Genomic DNA, 15,303 nt, shown 5'->3' on the forward strand with positions numbered 1-15,303 from the left:
CTGAGGAATCGCCGTACTATCTCCCATAATGGTTGTAGTAGTGTACATCCCCATCAACGGTGGATTAGGGTACCTGTTTCGCCACATCCTCACCAGCATTTGTTACTTGTTGACAGTCATTGTAACTGGGATGAAGTGAAATCACACTGTGGTTTTTATGTGTTTTCTCTGATGGCCAGTGATCCTGAGCACCTTTTCCTGTGTCTGTTGGCCATTTGAGTTTCAGAGACCAAATGGAGGAGAAGTGGCATCCGTCACCATTAGTCTTCTTGTCCATGAACACTGTATATCTTTCTCTTTGTTTAGGTTTTCTCTAGTATCTGTGATGGATTGGTATCCTAAGGAGAGAGAAATGTAGAGAGACACAGACACACAGGGAAAGCCACATGAAGACAGAGGCAGCGATGGGAGTTGTGCTACACACACAAAGGGATAGCAAAGAAGGGTGGAAGCCACAGAAATGTGGGAGAGACCAGGGACAGTCTCCCCTGGAGACTCTGGGGAAGCGCGGCCCTGTGGAGCCTTGATTTCAGACTCCTGGCCAACGAAGCTGTGAGAGGAGACACTTCTGTTGTTTTACATGCAGTTTGGGTAATTTGTTATTGCACCCCTAAGAAAACCAGTACATGAGGATAACATTAATTATTTTCATTCTGCTGTTTTTTCAAGTTCATCATATCGACGTTAGCCTTGAATGCTGAAACTTTTAAAGTGCACTGAAACTTTGTTAAGATAGTCAGCAAAATGCATAAGAAACTGCAATTTTTTTTTTAGTTTCATATCATATAAATACTCTGTATCTTGGATCTTTAACATGTCTAGATTTGGAGGAATTTTTAAATAAAAAGTCTGTATTCACCATTTTTCAAATTAACAATATAAATGACCTTAGATTGTGTTAAAAATCAAAATAAATCACATTTACTAAACTTGGTAATAAGCCATTGGGTCAGTGGTTCAGTCAACATTAGCTGAACATCTACTATGTGCCAGGCATGACTGTAGATCCAGGAGACAACAATTCTCAAGAGGAAGTACAGCTGGCAAGGAATGCATGATTTAGATTACTCTTACTGAACCACTGAGTTTTTTCATTTCTCAGATTTTATTATTTCACGATCAGAGAAGACCTCAGGTGCATATTAAATTGTCTGTATCCATTATCTTGAGAAGCGGTTATTTTGGGGCTGGCACTGTGGCACAGTAGATTAAGTCTCCACCTGAGTCAATGGCATTCCATACCGGTGGTGGTTTGAGTCCTGGCTGCTCCACGCCCAATCCAGCTCTCTGCCAATGGTCTGGGAAAGCAGTGGAAGATGGTCCAAGTCCTTAGGCCCCTGTACCCATGTGGGAGTCCTGGAAGAAGCTCCTGGCTCCTGGCTTCAGACCGACACAACTCCAGCCATTTGGGAAGTGAATCAGTGGATGGAAGACCTCTCTGTCTCTCCCTCTCTCTGTCTGTAACTCTGCCTCTAAAATCAATAAATAAATCTTAAAAAAAGCAGCAGTTATTTACAATATAGCAGAGTAAAAAAAGAGGCTAATGAGAAAAGGGTATTGAGAGAAGACCCAAACCAACCAACACAGGCTGCTGTGACCACGATAAAACTAAGAGAGCAGAAAGCAGGGAGCAGACTCCGCAGAACCAGCTGTGCCCACAGAGTCTGTCCTCAGAGGAGAAGGATGGCGCTCATCTACCTCGCCTGGAAAGTGTCTGAGCTCACAAAGACCTGAAGGCAGCTGGTCTGGGCGGTCTGCCCAGCTATGGCTCCATCAGTGGAAACTTGCTCTGTTGGACCCAACAATTATTCCGTGCCAAGATAAGCCCAGAAATGCCAGCATTATCATAGGATCACCTTTGCAATGTCCTCAGGAAATTTTTGAAAACACACAGCTATGTCATCTCTTAACCCCTGGGGACAGCTGCATAAGCAGTTTCACCACTTGACACGCCCAGGAAGGCACAGCTTAAAATAAAATAAACTTGCATACTAACGAAGAATGGGCTAGGTGTTTGAGGATGGTCTCTGACCTAATCACCATCTGCAAAGTGAATTAAATCTGCAGGTAATTCAGTCACTCTAGACATGAAAACAGGATCACTGCTGCTTTCAGCTTAATGTTACCTATCTAACTCAATGAGACCAATATCTCACTATGCTTGCACGTTGTCACCTTCCCAATGGCTACTATAGAAAAATGTCATTTTTAAAATTTTTCTAGAGCCTAGGGAGATTACTGACACCATAAACAAGGGTGTCAAATTGTTAAGTCAACAACAGGAGTCACTGTGTACTTACTTCTCATGTGGGATCTCTGTCCTTAATGTGTTGTCCAATGTGAATTAATGCTATAACTAGTACTCAAACAGTATTTTACACTTTATGTTCTGTGTGGGTGCAAACTGATGAAATCTTTATTTAATATATACTAAATCGATCTTCTGTATATAAAGATAATTGAAAATGAATCTTGATGTGAATGGAATGGGAGAGGGAGCGGGAGATGGGAGGGGTGCGGGTGGGAGGGAAGTTATGGGGGGGAAGCCATTGTAATCCATAAGCTGTACTTTGGAAATTTATATTCATTAAATAAAAGTTAAAAAATTTAAAAAAAGAAAAATGTCATTTCTAAAATCAATTTTGAAATGTTACATATAATGTAAAAAATAAGCTATGTTATAAATAAGTGGGTGCCTAATGTTAATCTATTAATCTAATACTTTAATCAAGGAACACCTTTCTTAGGGATTATGTGTGGTTATTTAGGCAATCCTATGAGCACGTAGAAATTTTTCCTACTTTTAGTAAGTACATGTCATACTTCAAAAAATATTTAGAATACTGGACTCTTTAAATGTCAGAATTTCACACCTAATTAAGCACGTGCAGGAACTTACTTCCAATGATGCTTTGAAGTTCCCAGGAAGGTTGGGCCAACAGTTGGTTTCCTGCTCTCACAGTGTCAATCAACTTGAGTAAGAACAAAAGCCAGCACTGTGGGAGTCAGAGGGAGGGCAGATCCAGGGATTCACCAAACCGTGGCTGGCTATCTTTCTACACTTCTTTAATGACAGCATTTCAGTTTTCTGTGCTGCGTAACAAGCCATGTAGAACAGTGACTTTACTATTTCCCAGGGTTCCCTGGGGCAGGAATGAGGGCAGTGGGTGGCCAGGCAGCTCTGCTCTGCTCATGTCAGTCGGGGCCACACACGTGACTGCCTTCAGCTGGGAGCTGGCTGCACTGGGGACCCCAAGAAGCTTGGTTCCCGTCCCCCCAAGTCCCTCCCCGCATGGCTGCTCCCCTCCCTTACGAGCCTCTCCTGGGCTTCGACACAGCACGCGGCTGCCTCGCCTCTGCAGGGCCAGGCCTGGAGCCGGTGCCGTGTCACTCCAGCTGATTTCTGTGTGCCAGGCTGAGTCACCAGGCCAGACCAACATGGTGGCGGGGAGGGGAGGGGCGGCGTTGCCCGAGTAGACTTGAAGGTGAGCAGTGCTGACAATAGAGAGGGAAGGGACTAAGGGCAGGCCATGTTCGGAGACTACTCACTTAAAAGAATAGACACAATTAAATGTGTCTCCCTCATTTAAAAAAAAAAATTGATCTAATTTTCTGTTACTTTAGGCTCTTCCTGTAGGAGAAAATAATCTAGGTAAGGAACCAGAAATTTCATCCCATGTATTGTAATGAGTAGGATTACAGTCATGACCAAGGATTTGTCTTCAAGAATTGCTGCGTGAGTTACATGCTGGACAGGGAGGTGTAAGGCACAGCCCATCTGAAGAACAGCCTTCTTGTACTGCAGCATTGGAGTTCAGCGTGAGACTCAGCTTCACTGACCCAGTTAGAGACACGATAACTTCACACGGCAAAACAGAAAAAGGGAGCAGGCCCACGGCTCAGTGGGCGACACCACGTGGAACACCTCGTCCCACTTCAGAGTGCCTGGTTCCAGGCCCAGCTCTGCTCCTGACTCCAGCTTCCTGGGAGACAGCAGGTGATGACTGAAGAGCTTTGGTCCCTGCCATCCATGTGGGAGATGAGATGGAGTTTTCAGCTCCTGGCTTCCAGCTTCGGCCTGGCCCAGTCCTGGCTGCTGCAGACACTTGGGGAGTAAACCAACAGATGGGATCAGACACTCTCTCTCTCTCTCTCTCTCTCTCTGCCTTTCAAATAAAATGAAAAATAAATTAAAACCCAACAACAAAATAGAGAGGAACAAGAAATCAGCATCAAATCACCAGGCAATAACGTGGCAGCCACTGATGTGAATGACACTCGAAGAAAGACCTACCAGTAAAGAAGAATGGTCATTAAGACTTTCCTAGAAAGAAGGGACTTGCCATTTGCAAGAGGTAAAAACAGACAACGTCTCCCCAGTTCAGGAACACCCAGGTCACCGGAGTCAAGGCAGATTTGGGTAGACTGAGCTGAAAAGATCTTACAACGGAGGGGAAATAAGGCAACGAATACCACAGCTGCACACCGTCCAGCAGAGCGTGGGGCAACATGCGCCATCTGTGCTCGCTGCCCGTGCGCGGTGTAAGGCTGCCGTGGAAGACAGCAGATCACGGAGCACGTCCCCGACCTCTCAAGCTCTGGTGGGCGGTGCTGACCATCGGTCCCACTGCCTCAGTGTCCCGGGAACCTTCTCAGCCTTTCTTTTCCTTGGTCTAGCACTAGTCCAGCTTTGTCATCTCTCTCCTAAGCCAGTGCAACAACCTCCCAGCCCCCGTCTCCAGTGCTATCATCCTCCAGTCCTCTCCTCATTCCACAGCTAGAAGGCATGCGACAAAAAGTAGCCTGATCTTGTCAAGTCCTGTCAAACACGCATGCCCTTCTCCTTACCCGAAATGCCCCTCTCTGCCTCCTAGCTAACGCTTGCACATGCTGCAGGTTCCAGACTAGACGTTGCCCCCATGAAGACTGTGCAGACACCACCGCACCTCAGGAATCTCTTTAAAAAGATTACCCCGCTGCGTTATTACATTAAATCTATGGTGCTACTGATTCCATAATTTTAGATTTGGATATTAAAATGTGAAAAGCAGTCAATGGCCATTGAGACACGCATGTTTTCTGGAAAACTTTAAGAATTAACTGCAGCACGTGAGAGCACTGACATCATTCTTCCCATTTCAAGCCCACTTAGACCTGGTGCGAAGAAGCAGACGCTAAGGGGCGGGAGAAGGGCACGTGGGCTTCCTGTACAGGGAGAGCTGTCCCAGTGATCCCATAAGCGGGCGCTGCTTGCAGACGCAACTGTGCGTCGTGTTGCAGCCAGGAGAGGGAAACCAGACACACAGGCAGGTGTACAGCTTTCATCAGAAGCTGATGTGCCCCACAGTGTGTGCGGATTTGCAAAAACGGTGACAGGGACATAGGCAGCCAAAGTGCACAGTGTGTTGGTGAATCTTCACCCTCACTACGCTGTCTGCACAGTTTCACGTGGGTGTGGCATGGGACACTCCTCAGGCCTTTGGCCCAGGCAGCTCGCCTGTCACATAGCCAACCGCCATCTCCTTCGTGACAAATTTCCCCACCTCCACTTGAACCCCGCTCCATGGTTGAGCTGTGAATGCTAACGGCACGCTCTCGGTCACCACGTGTCGATGGCACAGTATTCCTTCTCCCACTCTGTTTGTGGGAACCAGCCTACAAGTCCCGAGAGGGAAAGTGAGCCTTAGCATTCTCATCTGTAAAATGTAATGTTGTTTTTGGTGCATAATTTGCAAAAGTGAAAGACTGTGCATATAATTCATTCAGCACTTAGCATTGAAGATGAGAATAGCAAAGATCATTAAGGTGATGGTAATAATTTGGTGATGATAGTTTAAACATTCTGGCTCTATTTTCCCCAAGTAAGCTTCCCAGAGTAGCATTCAAAGTGCCACTTACCTGCCAAGCAGTAACTTAAAATTCCTGCTGGGTTCCATGAGAGTAAAGCGTTTACCTGCGCTGTAATTCAGTTATGTGTCTCCCTTGAACTACCCTAACCTACCCTGCACCTCCCCTCCTCAAAACTTCTAAACTGAACTTCTCCACTTCATTTTTCCTTGGCCAGACTCAGCCCTCGTGAACTAGCTACACTGCTATTTCCTCAAGGAAATGTCCAATAAATGTCCTGATTGTATTAAATAGTGGATCCAAAAGGCCAATTTATGTGTGCAGCAGCCACCAAGATGGAAGTGTATCATATCTAATCCAGAGAACGCTGCTTTGCAGAGTTATCAACCCTGATTATCCACAATTGACCCATATCATGACCCTGGCTGGAAGGAATCGTGTGCCTTAAAAGCAAGACATCTTTGAAAAGGTCCTAAAATAAGCATTTGTCAAGTACATTTTTTTTCATGGTTTCTAAGAACAAGATTGAATTTTGTGAATGTTTTCAGTCTCCAAAATTGGATTTCTTCTAAGTCATGTTTCACTACCCTGCTAATTCAGAGGGTTTGAATTTTCAAGGCTGGTAAACAAAATCCATTTGCAAGACTGAATCCAGGAGGCCAGCATTGTGGCATAGAAAGTAAAGCCACCAGTTAGTGTCCTGGCTGCTCCACTTCTGATCCAGCTCCCTGCGAATGGCCTGGGAAAAGCAGCAGAGGACAGCCCAAGTGCTTGGGCCTGTGCCAACCAGGTGGGAGACCAGAAGAAACTGCTGGCTCCTGGCTTTGGCCTGGCCCAGCCCTGGCTGTTGCACAGGCAACACACTTCTGGGGAGTGAACCAGCAGATGGAAAATTTCTCTCTCTTCCCCTCCAACTCTGCCTTCTACATAAATAATAATCTTAAATAAATAAAAAGATCAGGGAAAAATGGAGCTAAATCATACTTTCAAAAAAATAAACAGGAGTCAACCCAGAAAAGCAGGCCTAAAGAATCCTGAGATTTATCAAAAGAGTGTAAAAAAGAGGCATTCTCACACACAAACTCTGAAGACCCAAAATATTTGCTCCTCCCGAAGCCTTTCTAAAATGGCCGAGGGAGGTTAGGTCCCTGCACCTTTTACTTTCAAGTTTCATAATCAGAATAATCGCTGTGTGACCCTTTGCTTAATCCCTGAATTCCCTGCTGGTCTGTGAGCCTCTGAGCGTCAAGGTCCATGTCCCCCATCCACTGCCTGCCTTTCTGATGGGAGTCAATGCTGGGCGCCCAAAGATTGTTCAAGTGTCTACACTGGCTTTCATGTGTGGAGTTCAGGTGAGAGCTCAGCACTGGAATGGAACATCCAACAGGCTTTCGGGGCTGGTAAGCGACAGGATTGCTGACACCAGAATCAATAGCTTAGAGTTGGTAGCCGAGGCACACACCTGGGTGAACCCTCCAGGTAGGAAGAAGCCTCAAAGTGAGATCCAATCTATGGAGCTTCTGCTCACGGGAAAGGAGAACTGGGAAAGGTCACACCAGGGAAAAGGGTTTCGGACAAACACTTGGACATGCTGGGGAGAGAAAAGAGAGGATCAAGGCAGAACGGATGAGGAAGGGCTGGTACGGGGGGCGGATCCCTGCAATGCTGCAGCCACGCGTTCCTGCCTGTCCTGCAGTCCCCGTGGATGCCGTCCTCTTTCTTGGGCACCTGCTGATGTTTCAGAAGCCCTTAAAGATTCCTCTGCTGTCCCTGGAAGCCTGCCTGTAACCTGCACTTTGCTGTCTTGAGCGTCAAGCCCTCCCTGGCACGGAAGTCATCAGTGCACATGTGCCGCACAGGGCTCAAATACATGACGGCACGGAAACGAACCCCTGTGGCATTTGTAACCAGGAAGGGTGAGGAACTAGGGCCTCAATTTCAAACCTGATTCAGATCGCTGTGAAGCAGGATAGATAAGCATTCATTAGGAGGTGGTCAGCCTCCACTCTGGTTTCTTTCCTGTGCGGACAATTAGAACGTGCAATCAAGCAAAAGAACAAGCGTCTGGCTGGAAGCTGTGGACACAGAGAGGGGGAAAAAAATAAACCTTGAATATTCAGCAACTGGGTGGAATTAACCTTATTCTGGGAAAATCTACCTTTTTTGATACATTTGATAATAGTTATCTTCATAAGAAAATGCTGAAATGAGCCGGCGCCGTGGCTCAATAGGCTAATCCTCCACCTTGCGGCGCCGGCACACCGGGTTCTAGTCCCGGTCGGGGCGCCGGATTCTGTCCCGGTTGCCCCTCTTCCAGGCCAGCTCTCTGCTATGGCCAGGGAGTGCAGTGGAGGATGGCCCAGGTGCTTGGGCCCTGCACCCCATGGGAGACCAGGAAAAGCACCTGGCTCCTGGCTCCTGCCAGGATCAGCGCGGTGCGCCGGCTGCAGTGGCGGCCATTGGAGGGTGAACCAGCGGCAAAAGGAAGACCTTTCACTCTCTGTCTCTCTCTCTCACTGTCCACTCTGCCTGTCAAAAAAAAAAAAAGAAAATGCTGAAATGCTATACGACTTTTTTCCATTACCAAAATGATTGCCATTAAATTTGGCATGATTTTTCACAATAAATTGGAGTGCTTTTTCTATTAGAAGTCCAAATAATTAAAGCACTGTTTTTCCCAAGAAAGCCCCTTAGAATGTTATAACATTCATGCAAATAAACTTGTTTTTAGAGATGTCAGACGTTGAGAAGAAGTTTGGACAGTCATTGACAGTGGCAACTTTGGTTCAGAAGGAAGGATATGGTTAACTGTTCTAAGAGAATGTTGAAGCTTTGTTTCTGCTTTGATAAAGTAGAATTTACAGCATTTACTAAGCTCTTCTTGAGTTAAAATGCAGCTACTAACAGCTGCCCAAGGAACAGTGATTTTTAAGTTCCAGCGTCATAAAGTCTCCCTGTGTTTGCCTGCTGATGTGAGGGGCCAAACCTTCACACAGGGTGCTTTGGGTACACAGCATCAGGCGGTCAAGGCAGCAGAGGGCACCGGAGCTGGTGAGACCCACACAACGTTCCACTGACTGCAGCCACGTGTTTGTACTATGTGGTTCTGTTTTGCAAATACATGGGTATTAAGAGAAAGTAAAACATTTACTCTACTAGGTCAAAGCTTCATTGTGTCTCTGGACCAAGCTTTTTAAAAGCTGTTCTGCTCAGGTCCGCATAACTGAACACTTTCTTGGTGAGCTAGGGGTCTCACACTCAGCTCAGCAACAGTGTTATAATGAAGTTGCTTGACACCTCCTTCAAAAACACTATTTTTAGTGTTAAAAATTCAAAGTTTTCATAAGTAGGGCTTAGGTAGAGTTATTTTACATTTTTAAAACGTAGCCAAATATATTTTAAATTAGTTTCCTAAGACATGCCTAAAAAAGACCAACAACCCAATAGAAGACAATGATACAGGTCAGAAAAAGTTCACAGAAAAGAAATGCAAATAGCCCTAAAATGTATGACATGTCAATATCACTCATAGTTATTAACATTAAATGAGAATTAGATAAAGCACTCTCTTTTCCTAACAGGCAAGTATGGTCCAGCCGAGCAGCAAACACCTCAAACGCTGATGGTAGAAGCGTAAATGACATCATGATGCGGAGAGCGACGTGGCAATGTTGGTCACAATAAAGTGGTTCACCTGCATATTCATTTTTTAAAGGAAGACCTCTGGCTGGCGCCGCGGCTCACTAGGCTAATCCTCCGCCTTGCGGCGCCAGCACACCGCTTTCTAGTCCCGGTCGGGGCACCGGATTCTGTCCCAGTTGCCCCTCTTCAAGGCCAGCTCTCTGCTGTGGCCCAGGAGTGCAGTGGAGGATGGCCCAAGTGCTTGGGCCCTGCACCCCATGGGAAACCAGGAGAAGCACCTGGCTCCTGGCTCCTGCCATCAGATCAGCGCAGCACACCGGCCGTGGCGGCCACTGGAGGGTGAACCAACGGCAAAGGAAAACCTTTCTCTCTGTCTCTCTCACTGTCCACTCTGCCTGTCAAAAAATAAATAAATAAATAAATAAATAAAAAATTAAAGGAAGACCTCTGATCCACAGTTCATAGCCTATACAATCATTGATCTCAGATGATTTCAGACTTCCATATCAGGCTTACAATTATAAAAGTTCTTTAGGAAACCATAGGAGAAAAATGCTACAACTCTGATCAAGCAAAGGCTTCATAAAATAACAACAAAAGCATGATCTGTGAAAGAACAAGCTGCTCGGCTGAACTGCATCACATTGCGCAGAGCATAAAGGCAGATCACACACCAGGAGAAACAGGTGCAAACAGACGTCGATCTGATCAATGACCGGAATATATGAAGCATTTTAAAATTTCATATGGAAACTGATAACCCTATTTGAAACCGTATAAATATTTAAAGATGCTTCCCCAAAGAAGGTATATAGATAGCAAATAAGTTCCTGAAAAATGCTCAGAATCAGTCATCATTAGAGAACTGCAAATGAGATGATGAGGTATTCTGGTAGAATTATTAGACTGGCTAAAATTAAATATATTGATTATATCAAATGTTGGTAAGGACATGGAGTAACAGCAACACACATACACTGCTGTTGGGAGTGTGAAATGATACAGCCACTTTGGGAAACAGATTGCCAACTTCTTTAAATTTCATTAGGTACTGACTATATCACCCAGCCGTACTGCTACTAAACATTTGCCTAAGATAAATCAAGCATATGTTCATACAAATATGTAAAAATGAATATTGGAGAACAATTTTAGTTTTAATAGCCAGAAAGTCAGAAGTAGCCCAATTTTGTTTTTTACCAAAAGATGAATGAATACACAGACTGTGGTATATCTACTGAATGGAAGATTAGCCAGCAAGAAAAGGAATTAATTATCGATATAGGCAATAATATGGATAACTCTCAAAATAATTAGGCTTAGTGAAGGGGTCAGACAAAATGACTGCTTACTGTATATCTCAATTTATAAAAATTGTAGAAAATGTAAACAAACCCAAAGTGACATAAAGCAGATCAGTGGTTGTCTAGAATCAAGGAGGTGACAGGAAGGGATAAGTAGAGGTGAGAGGGAGAGATTATAAGAGGGACGAGAAAATTTGGAAGGTAATGGATATATTCATGGTCTAGAATGCGGTTAAATACCTATGTCAACTTGTCAAACTGAATACTTAAATCATGTGTTGTTTATTCTATGGAAAAACACCACAATGTTACTGAGAAGCTGCCAAGAGCCAACACCCCTGTACCATATGAGCTGGCCCTTCCAGCTCAGGAATCTTCCATAGAAATGTTTGAAAATGTGTGAAATGATGAGTGCCTAAGGTTATTCACTGCACCACAGTTAGTGATAGAAAAAGACAGAAAACTCCGTGTTCATCCACACAGAACTGGATAAGTAGATCATGCATCACAGCGGAGTGTCGGGCAAGCGTAACACAGAATCAGCTCCTCATGAACGGCCAGGGAACCAAGGACAACAGATCAAGTAATAAAGATCAGATGCAGAACAGCATGTGCGTCGTGATAGCTTCTGTCTTTGAAAAATAAGGCGTGTTTGGTCATACCTCGCATTTAGCAGAGCTAAAAATTAAATTACCTCTTTCAGGGTCCACATAAAACTGCTAATAATGGTGGTTTCCTATCCCAGATTATGGATGATTTGAGGACAGAAGCATGACAAGGAGTTTGCACTGTATATCCATTGGCTTCTTTTGAATTTCGTTATTTTTTTTTCAGATCTACTTCCGTATAATCCAAATATAATCACCGCATTTTATCTCCTTTAAAGCTGTTTGACTTATATATTACCACAACGCCAACGGCTGAGGGTTGGTAGAATGCTGATGGGAGCTGCTTGAAGCACTGCACAGTCTAGTTAGGTGAATCTCTTCTTACAGTTAGATTTGAGCTCAAAAAGGCAGTAGCTGAGATTTTCCAACATCATCAATACCAGAGAGACGAGAAGAAAATTTAGGTCTCTTAAGAATTCAATAAAATGCTGCCTTCGCAGCGTCAGAAATCACGTCTTCTAAGGTGTAGTTATAATGATTACATGACCTTGCCTCTCAGTTAAAGGAAGACAGCTTTTCGGCCCAAACCTTTGTTATGATGCACACATTTGGCTAAGACTATTGATTCTTTAAATATTTAATAAATATTTCTTAGATTTTTGGGAAAATATTCAAGAAATTCAATTGCAGCAACTAGGCTTTTTCTCTGCTCCACCCGGGAACCCTTCCAACATCTCCAAGCACAGACCAACAATGGGTGCATGCTTGTAATGTCCCCTTCCTAACACATCTTCCTCTCGGTGCCCTTCCCCTTTGCATAAATTATGAGTCTCATGCTGTGTCACAGGCTTGTCAGTAGTCTGTGAGCTACTCCGTGTCTTGGGTATAGTACACCTCCACAAGGTGGAGAGCAGTCACTGGTTCCTATGCATTTTATCTGCTATTTGCAGGTTCTCAAAACCACATGAGTCTCCACTGGCAGCTTAGAATATTAGCACAGGTAAGTTCATGGTCATTCCCATAATGTCAACAGACATAAACCAAAAATGAACATTGAAAGGGTCTATTCATTAATCCCACATGTATTTTTAAAATGGTGTACCTTTCACATGGGGGCCTTTAAAAACATTTTCCATTTGGTCTTAGGTCTTGGCCAGTGGTGGTGGTCGTGTTGGTATGCTTGTTTTAAGAGGCATTTCTAGTGTGACTTATTGTCTTACCTGGGAAGTTAACTGTTCTGATTACTAAAAATGACAACCATATTGGTTTTACAAAAGAAAAAAAATTCCACTTCTTTTTTGTTAAAGCCCTAACATTTAAAGAATTGTAGGTTGGAAGAACATAATATTCTTTTCCTCTTCAAGGGACTTCATCCTGCCACTTTGTTTTTATTATGAATATAGCCAAAAATAGCAGGATATTATGTAACCTCAACAGTGGGAATGCTAGGTTAGTGCAAATTCTTTTCATAAACTTGCTTTTCTTCACACAAGCGGTAGCTCTAAGACTGCAACACTTGCAAGTGAATGATGAAGTTCCAGATGGCTGTTTAACAACCCTATAAAATGTCCACATAAATAGATTAGCTTAAGAAAGCAAACAGTTGTATGGGAGCCAATGCATATAGCCATACCAGTGAAGAAAAAAATGAACATTAAGAGTAAGCCCTCTTCCTGTTTCTGGTTGAAACTGGTCTCTAACCTAACCTCCACTGTTGTAAAAACAAGACCTGTTTTCACCCAACACAAAAAAGTCCCAGGAAAAGCATCAAGCCAGTTTCCAAGAGACAGTGTGTCCATCCGAGGGGAGTGAGGGAGGGCACCTGACGCAGGAGAACAGGACCCAGCATGGAGTTACTTGTAGCAAATATGTACTGAAGGGCTTAGAAGTGACAAAGTACACAGGGAGACACTGCGACTTTTTAACCCAGAGTTTCAAAAATCCAGAATTCTAGTTGCAATGCATTTTGTTTCCTGTGTGCATGTGTCTGATAGGTGACTTAACAGCATCTGAATGTGTAGACATGAAGCGTTTCAGAGTATCGAAGGAGAGTCAGTGTATCACGGGACTCCTTAGGCAATGAAAGCCGAGTGCAAGCATGTTAAAAGATGTGAATGAATAACTAACACCATTTAATCTACACCAAAACCTTATGAAGTAGGTATTATTTAAAATAGGCATTATGGGACTGGGTGTTTAGCCTAGCACATAAGACCCCACACCCATGCTGGAACACTAGGGTTGTTTCCAGCTCCAGCTCCTAACTCCAACTTCCGGTGAACGCAGATCCTGGGGGCAGGGTTGATGGCGCAAGTGACTGCGAGCTATGGGAGACCTGGATTGAGTTCCCATTTCCCAACTTTGGTCACAGTCCAGCCCCAACACAGCTCTGGTCCCTGTGGGCATTTGGAGAGTGAATCACAGGATAGGAGATTCAGTCTCCTCTCTCCTCTCTTCTCTCTCTCTCTTTCTCTCTTTCTCTCTCTCTCATAGTGTGTCTGTGTGTGTGTATGACTGCCTCTCAAATAACTATAATTTCTAAAAAATGCTTTTTTTTACAATAACTAGAAAAGATACTATTCACTTCTATTTTGGGGTAAGAAAATTTAGACTTAGTATAAAGCTCAGTGACTTATTTAAAGCACATCTAGAGCAAGTGGCAAACTGGTCCAGTCAAGTAATCCCAAAGGATGGGTCCTTCTCACCGTGCCACAATAACTTTTCTCCCTTTGTAGTCAATCTATTCTTCCCAAAAGCTGTCAAAGAATTCATAATCGCTCATAATCATTGAGCCCTGCTGATGCTGCCTAATCTGTAGTGTTGTATGTCACTGAGCCATTTCCCATTCTATTTATTTTTCTCTTTTTCATGCCTTTTTGACTTTATTCTTTTTGCATTTTAGGACTTGCTTTGTTTAATATTAAGTTTTTATTTTCTTTGTATCAAAATAAATGAACTTAGAGCTATAAATTTCCCTCTGGCACAGCTTTAGCTGCATCCACCAGTTTTGGTATATGAAGCATCTTCAAAAAGATCATGAAAATGTATATTATGAAAAAACTGTACACGTATTAAAGAACGTTTGCATCAAAAACAGAAATCTTTGTAAATTTCAGTTTGAATTCATCTATAACCAATCGATCACTTGGATTCTTATTTTCTCCAAAAAAATCTCTTCTTACCTTTTTAATACTGATTAATAATTTAATTGTAATGTTAACAGATAACATGGATTATATAACAGTTTGGAGTATATGAGATATCTTCTAAGACCTTGAACCTGGTTATTTCGAAAAGTTATCCATGAATCTTTGAGCCTCACCATGAGAGACCTTGATAGCCTACTTAGTCTATAAGCTCATCTCAGTCTACTATTGATTGGTAACAGGCAAGTCTTCTCCCAAGGATTATTTCTATAATCCATCTGAAAGTTCCAAAGTAATATATCTGCTGCTGTGGAAAGGAGATTCCGTAAATAGGAAAAACAGCACCATCAAAGACAGAGTTTATGTTTGTACAGAAAGTAGGTTTCAATTTAAAGGCAAAACAAACATCACTGCTTCATAAATTAAATCTATGTAGTTGAAAACCTGATTTGAAATTTACGCTAGACGAAATACCTCCTTTTAGAATGACGGATAGATGATAAATAGGTGGATAGATAGATGGATAGAGAGAGAGAGATGATTTAGATTCCCAACATATGGGATGTGAGAATTACGCTATAACATAATACCTTCTTTTAGAATAACTGATAGGGATGACAGATGATAGACAGACACATGACAGGTAGGCTGAGAGATTCACAACAGGTTGGCTTTGTCAAAATGTATGTGCGTTCTTCATGTTCTGGACTCATGCAAATAGTGGGTTGTAAATACTCACAGCTCAACTGTCTGACC

The 15,303-nt window shown here is 43.3% G+C and overlaps 1 long non-coding RNA gene across 3 annotated transcripts in view; it reads right to left on the reverse strand.

Annotated features, from left to right (window-relative positions):
- Positions 1 to 3,660: 3,660 nt before the first annotated feature.
- LOC149124771 (uncharacterized) overlaps positions 3,661 to 15,303 on the reverse strand; it is a 46,403-nt gene continuing 34,760 nt past the window's right edge. For all 3 annotated transcript variants that reach the window (XR_016213149.1, XR_016213148.1, XR_016213147.1), the window contains one exon: positions 3,661 to 4,105. This is a non-coding gene — a long non-coding RNA (uncharacterized LOC149124771). The remainder of the gene's footprint in view (positions 4,106 to 15,303) is intronic.

This window comes from Oryctolagus cuniculus, chromosome 9 (genome assembly GCF_051225735.1).
Source record: "Oryctolagus cuniculus isolate XC-2025 breed Fujian yellow rabbit chromosome 9, ASM5122573v1, whole genome shotgun sequence".
Taxonomy (NCBI): Eukaryota; Metazoa; Chordata; class Mammalia; order Lagomorpha; family Leporidae; genus Oryctolagus; species Oryctolagus cuniculus.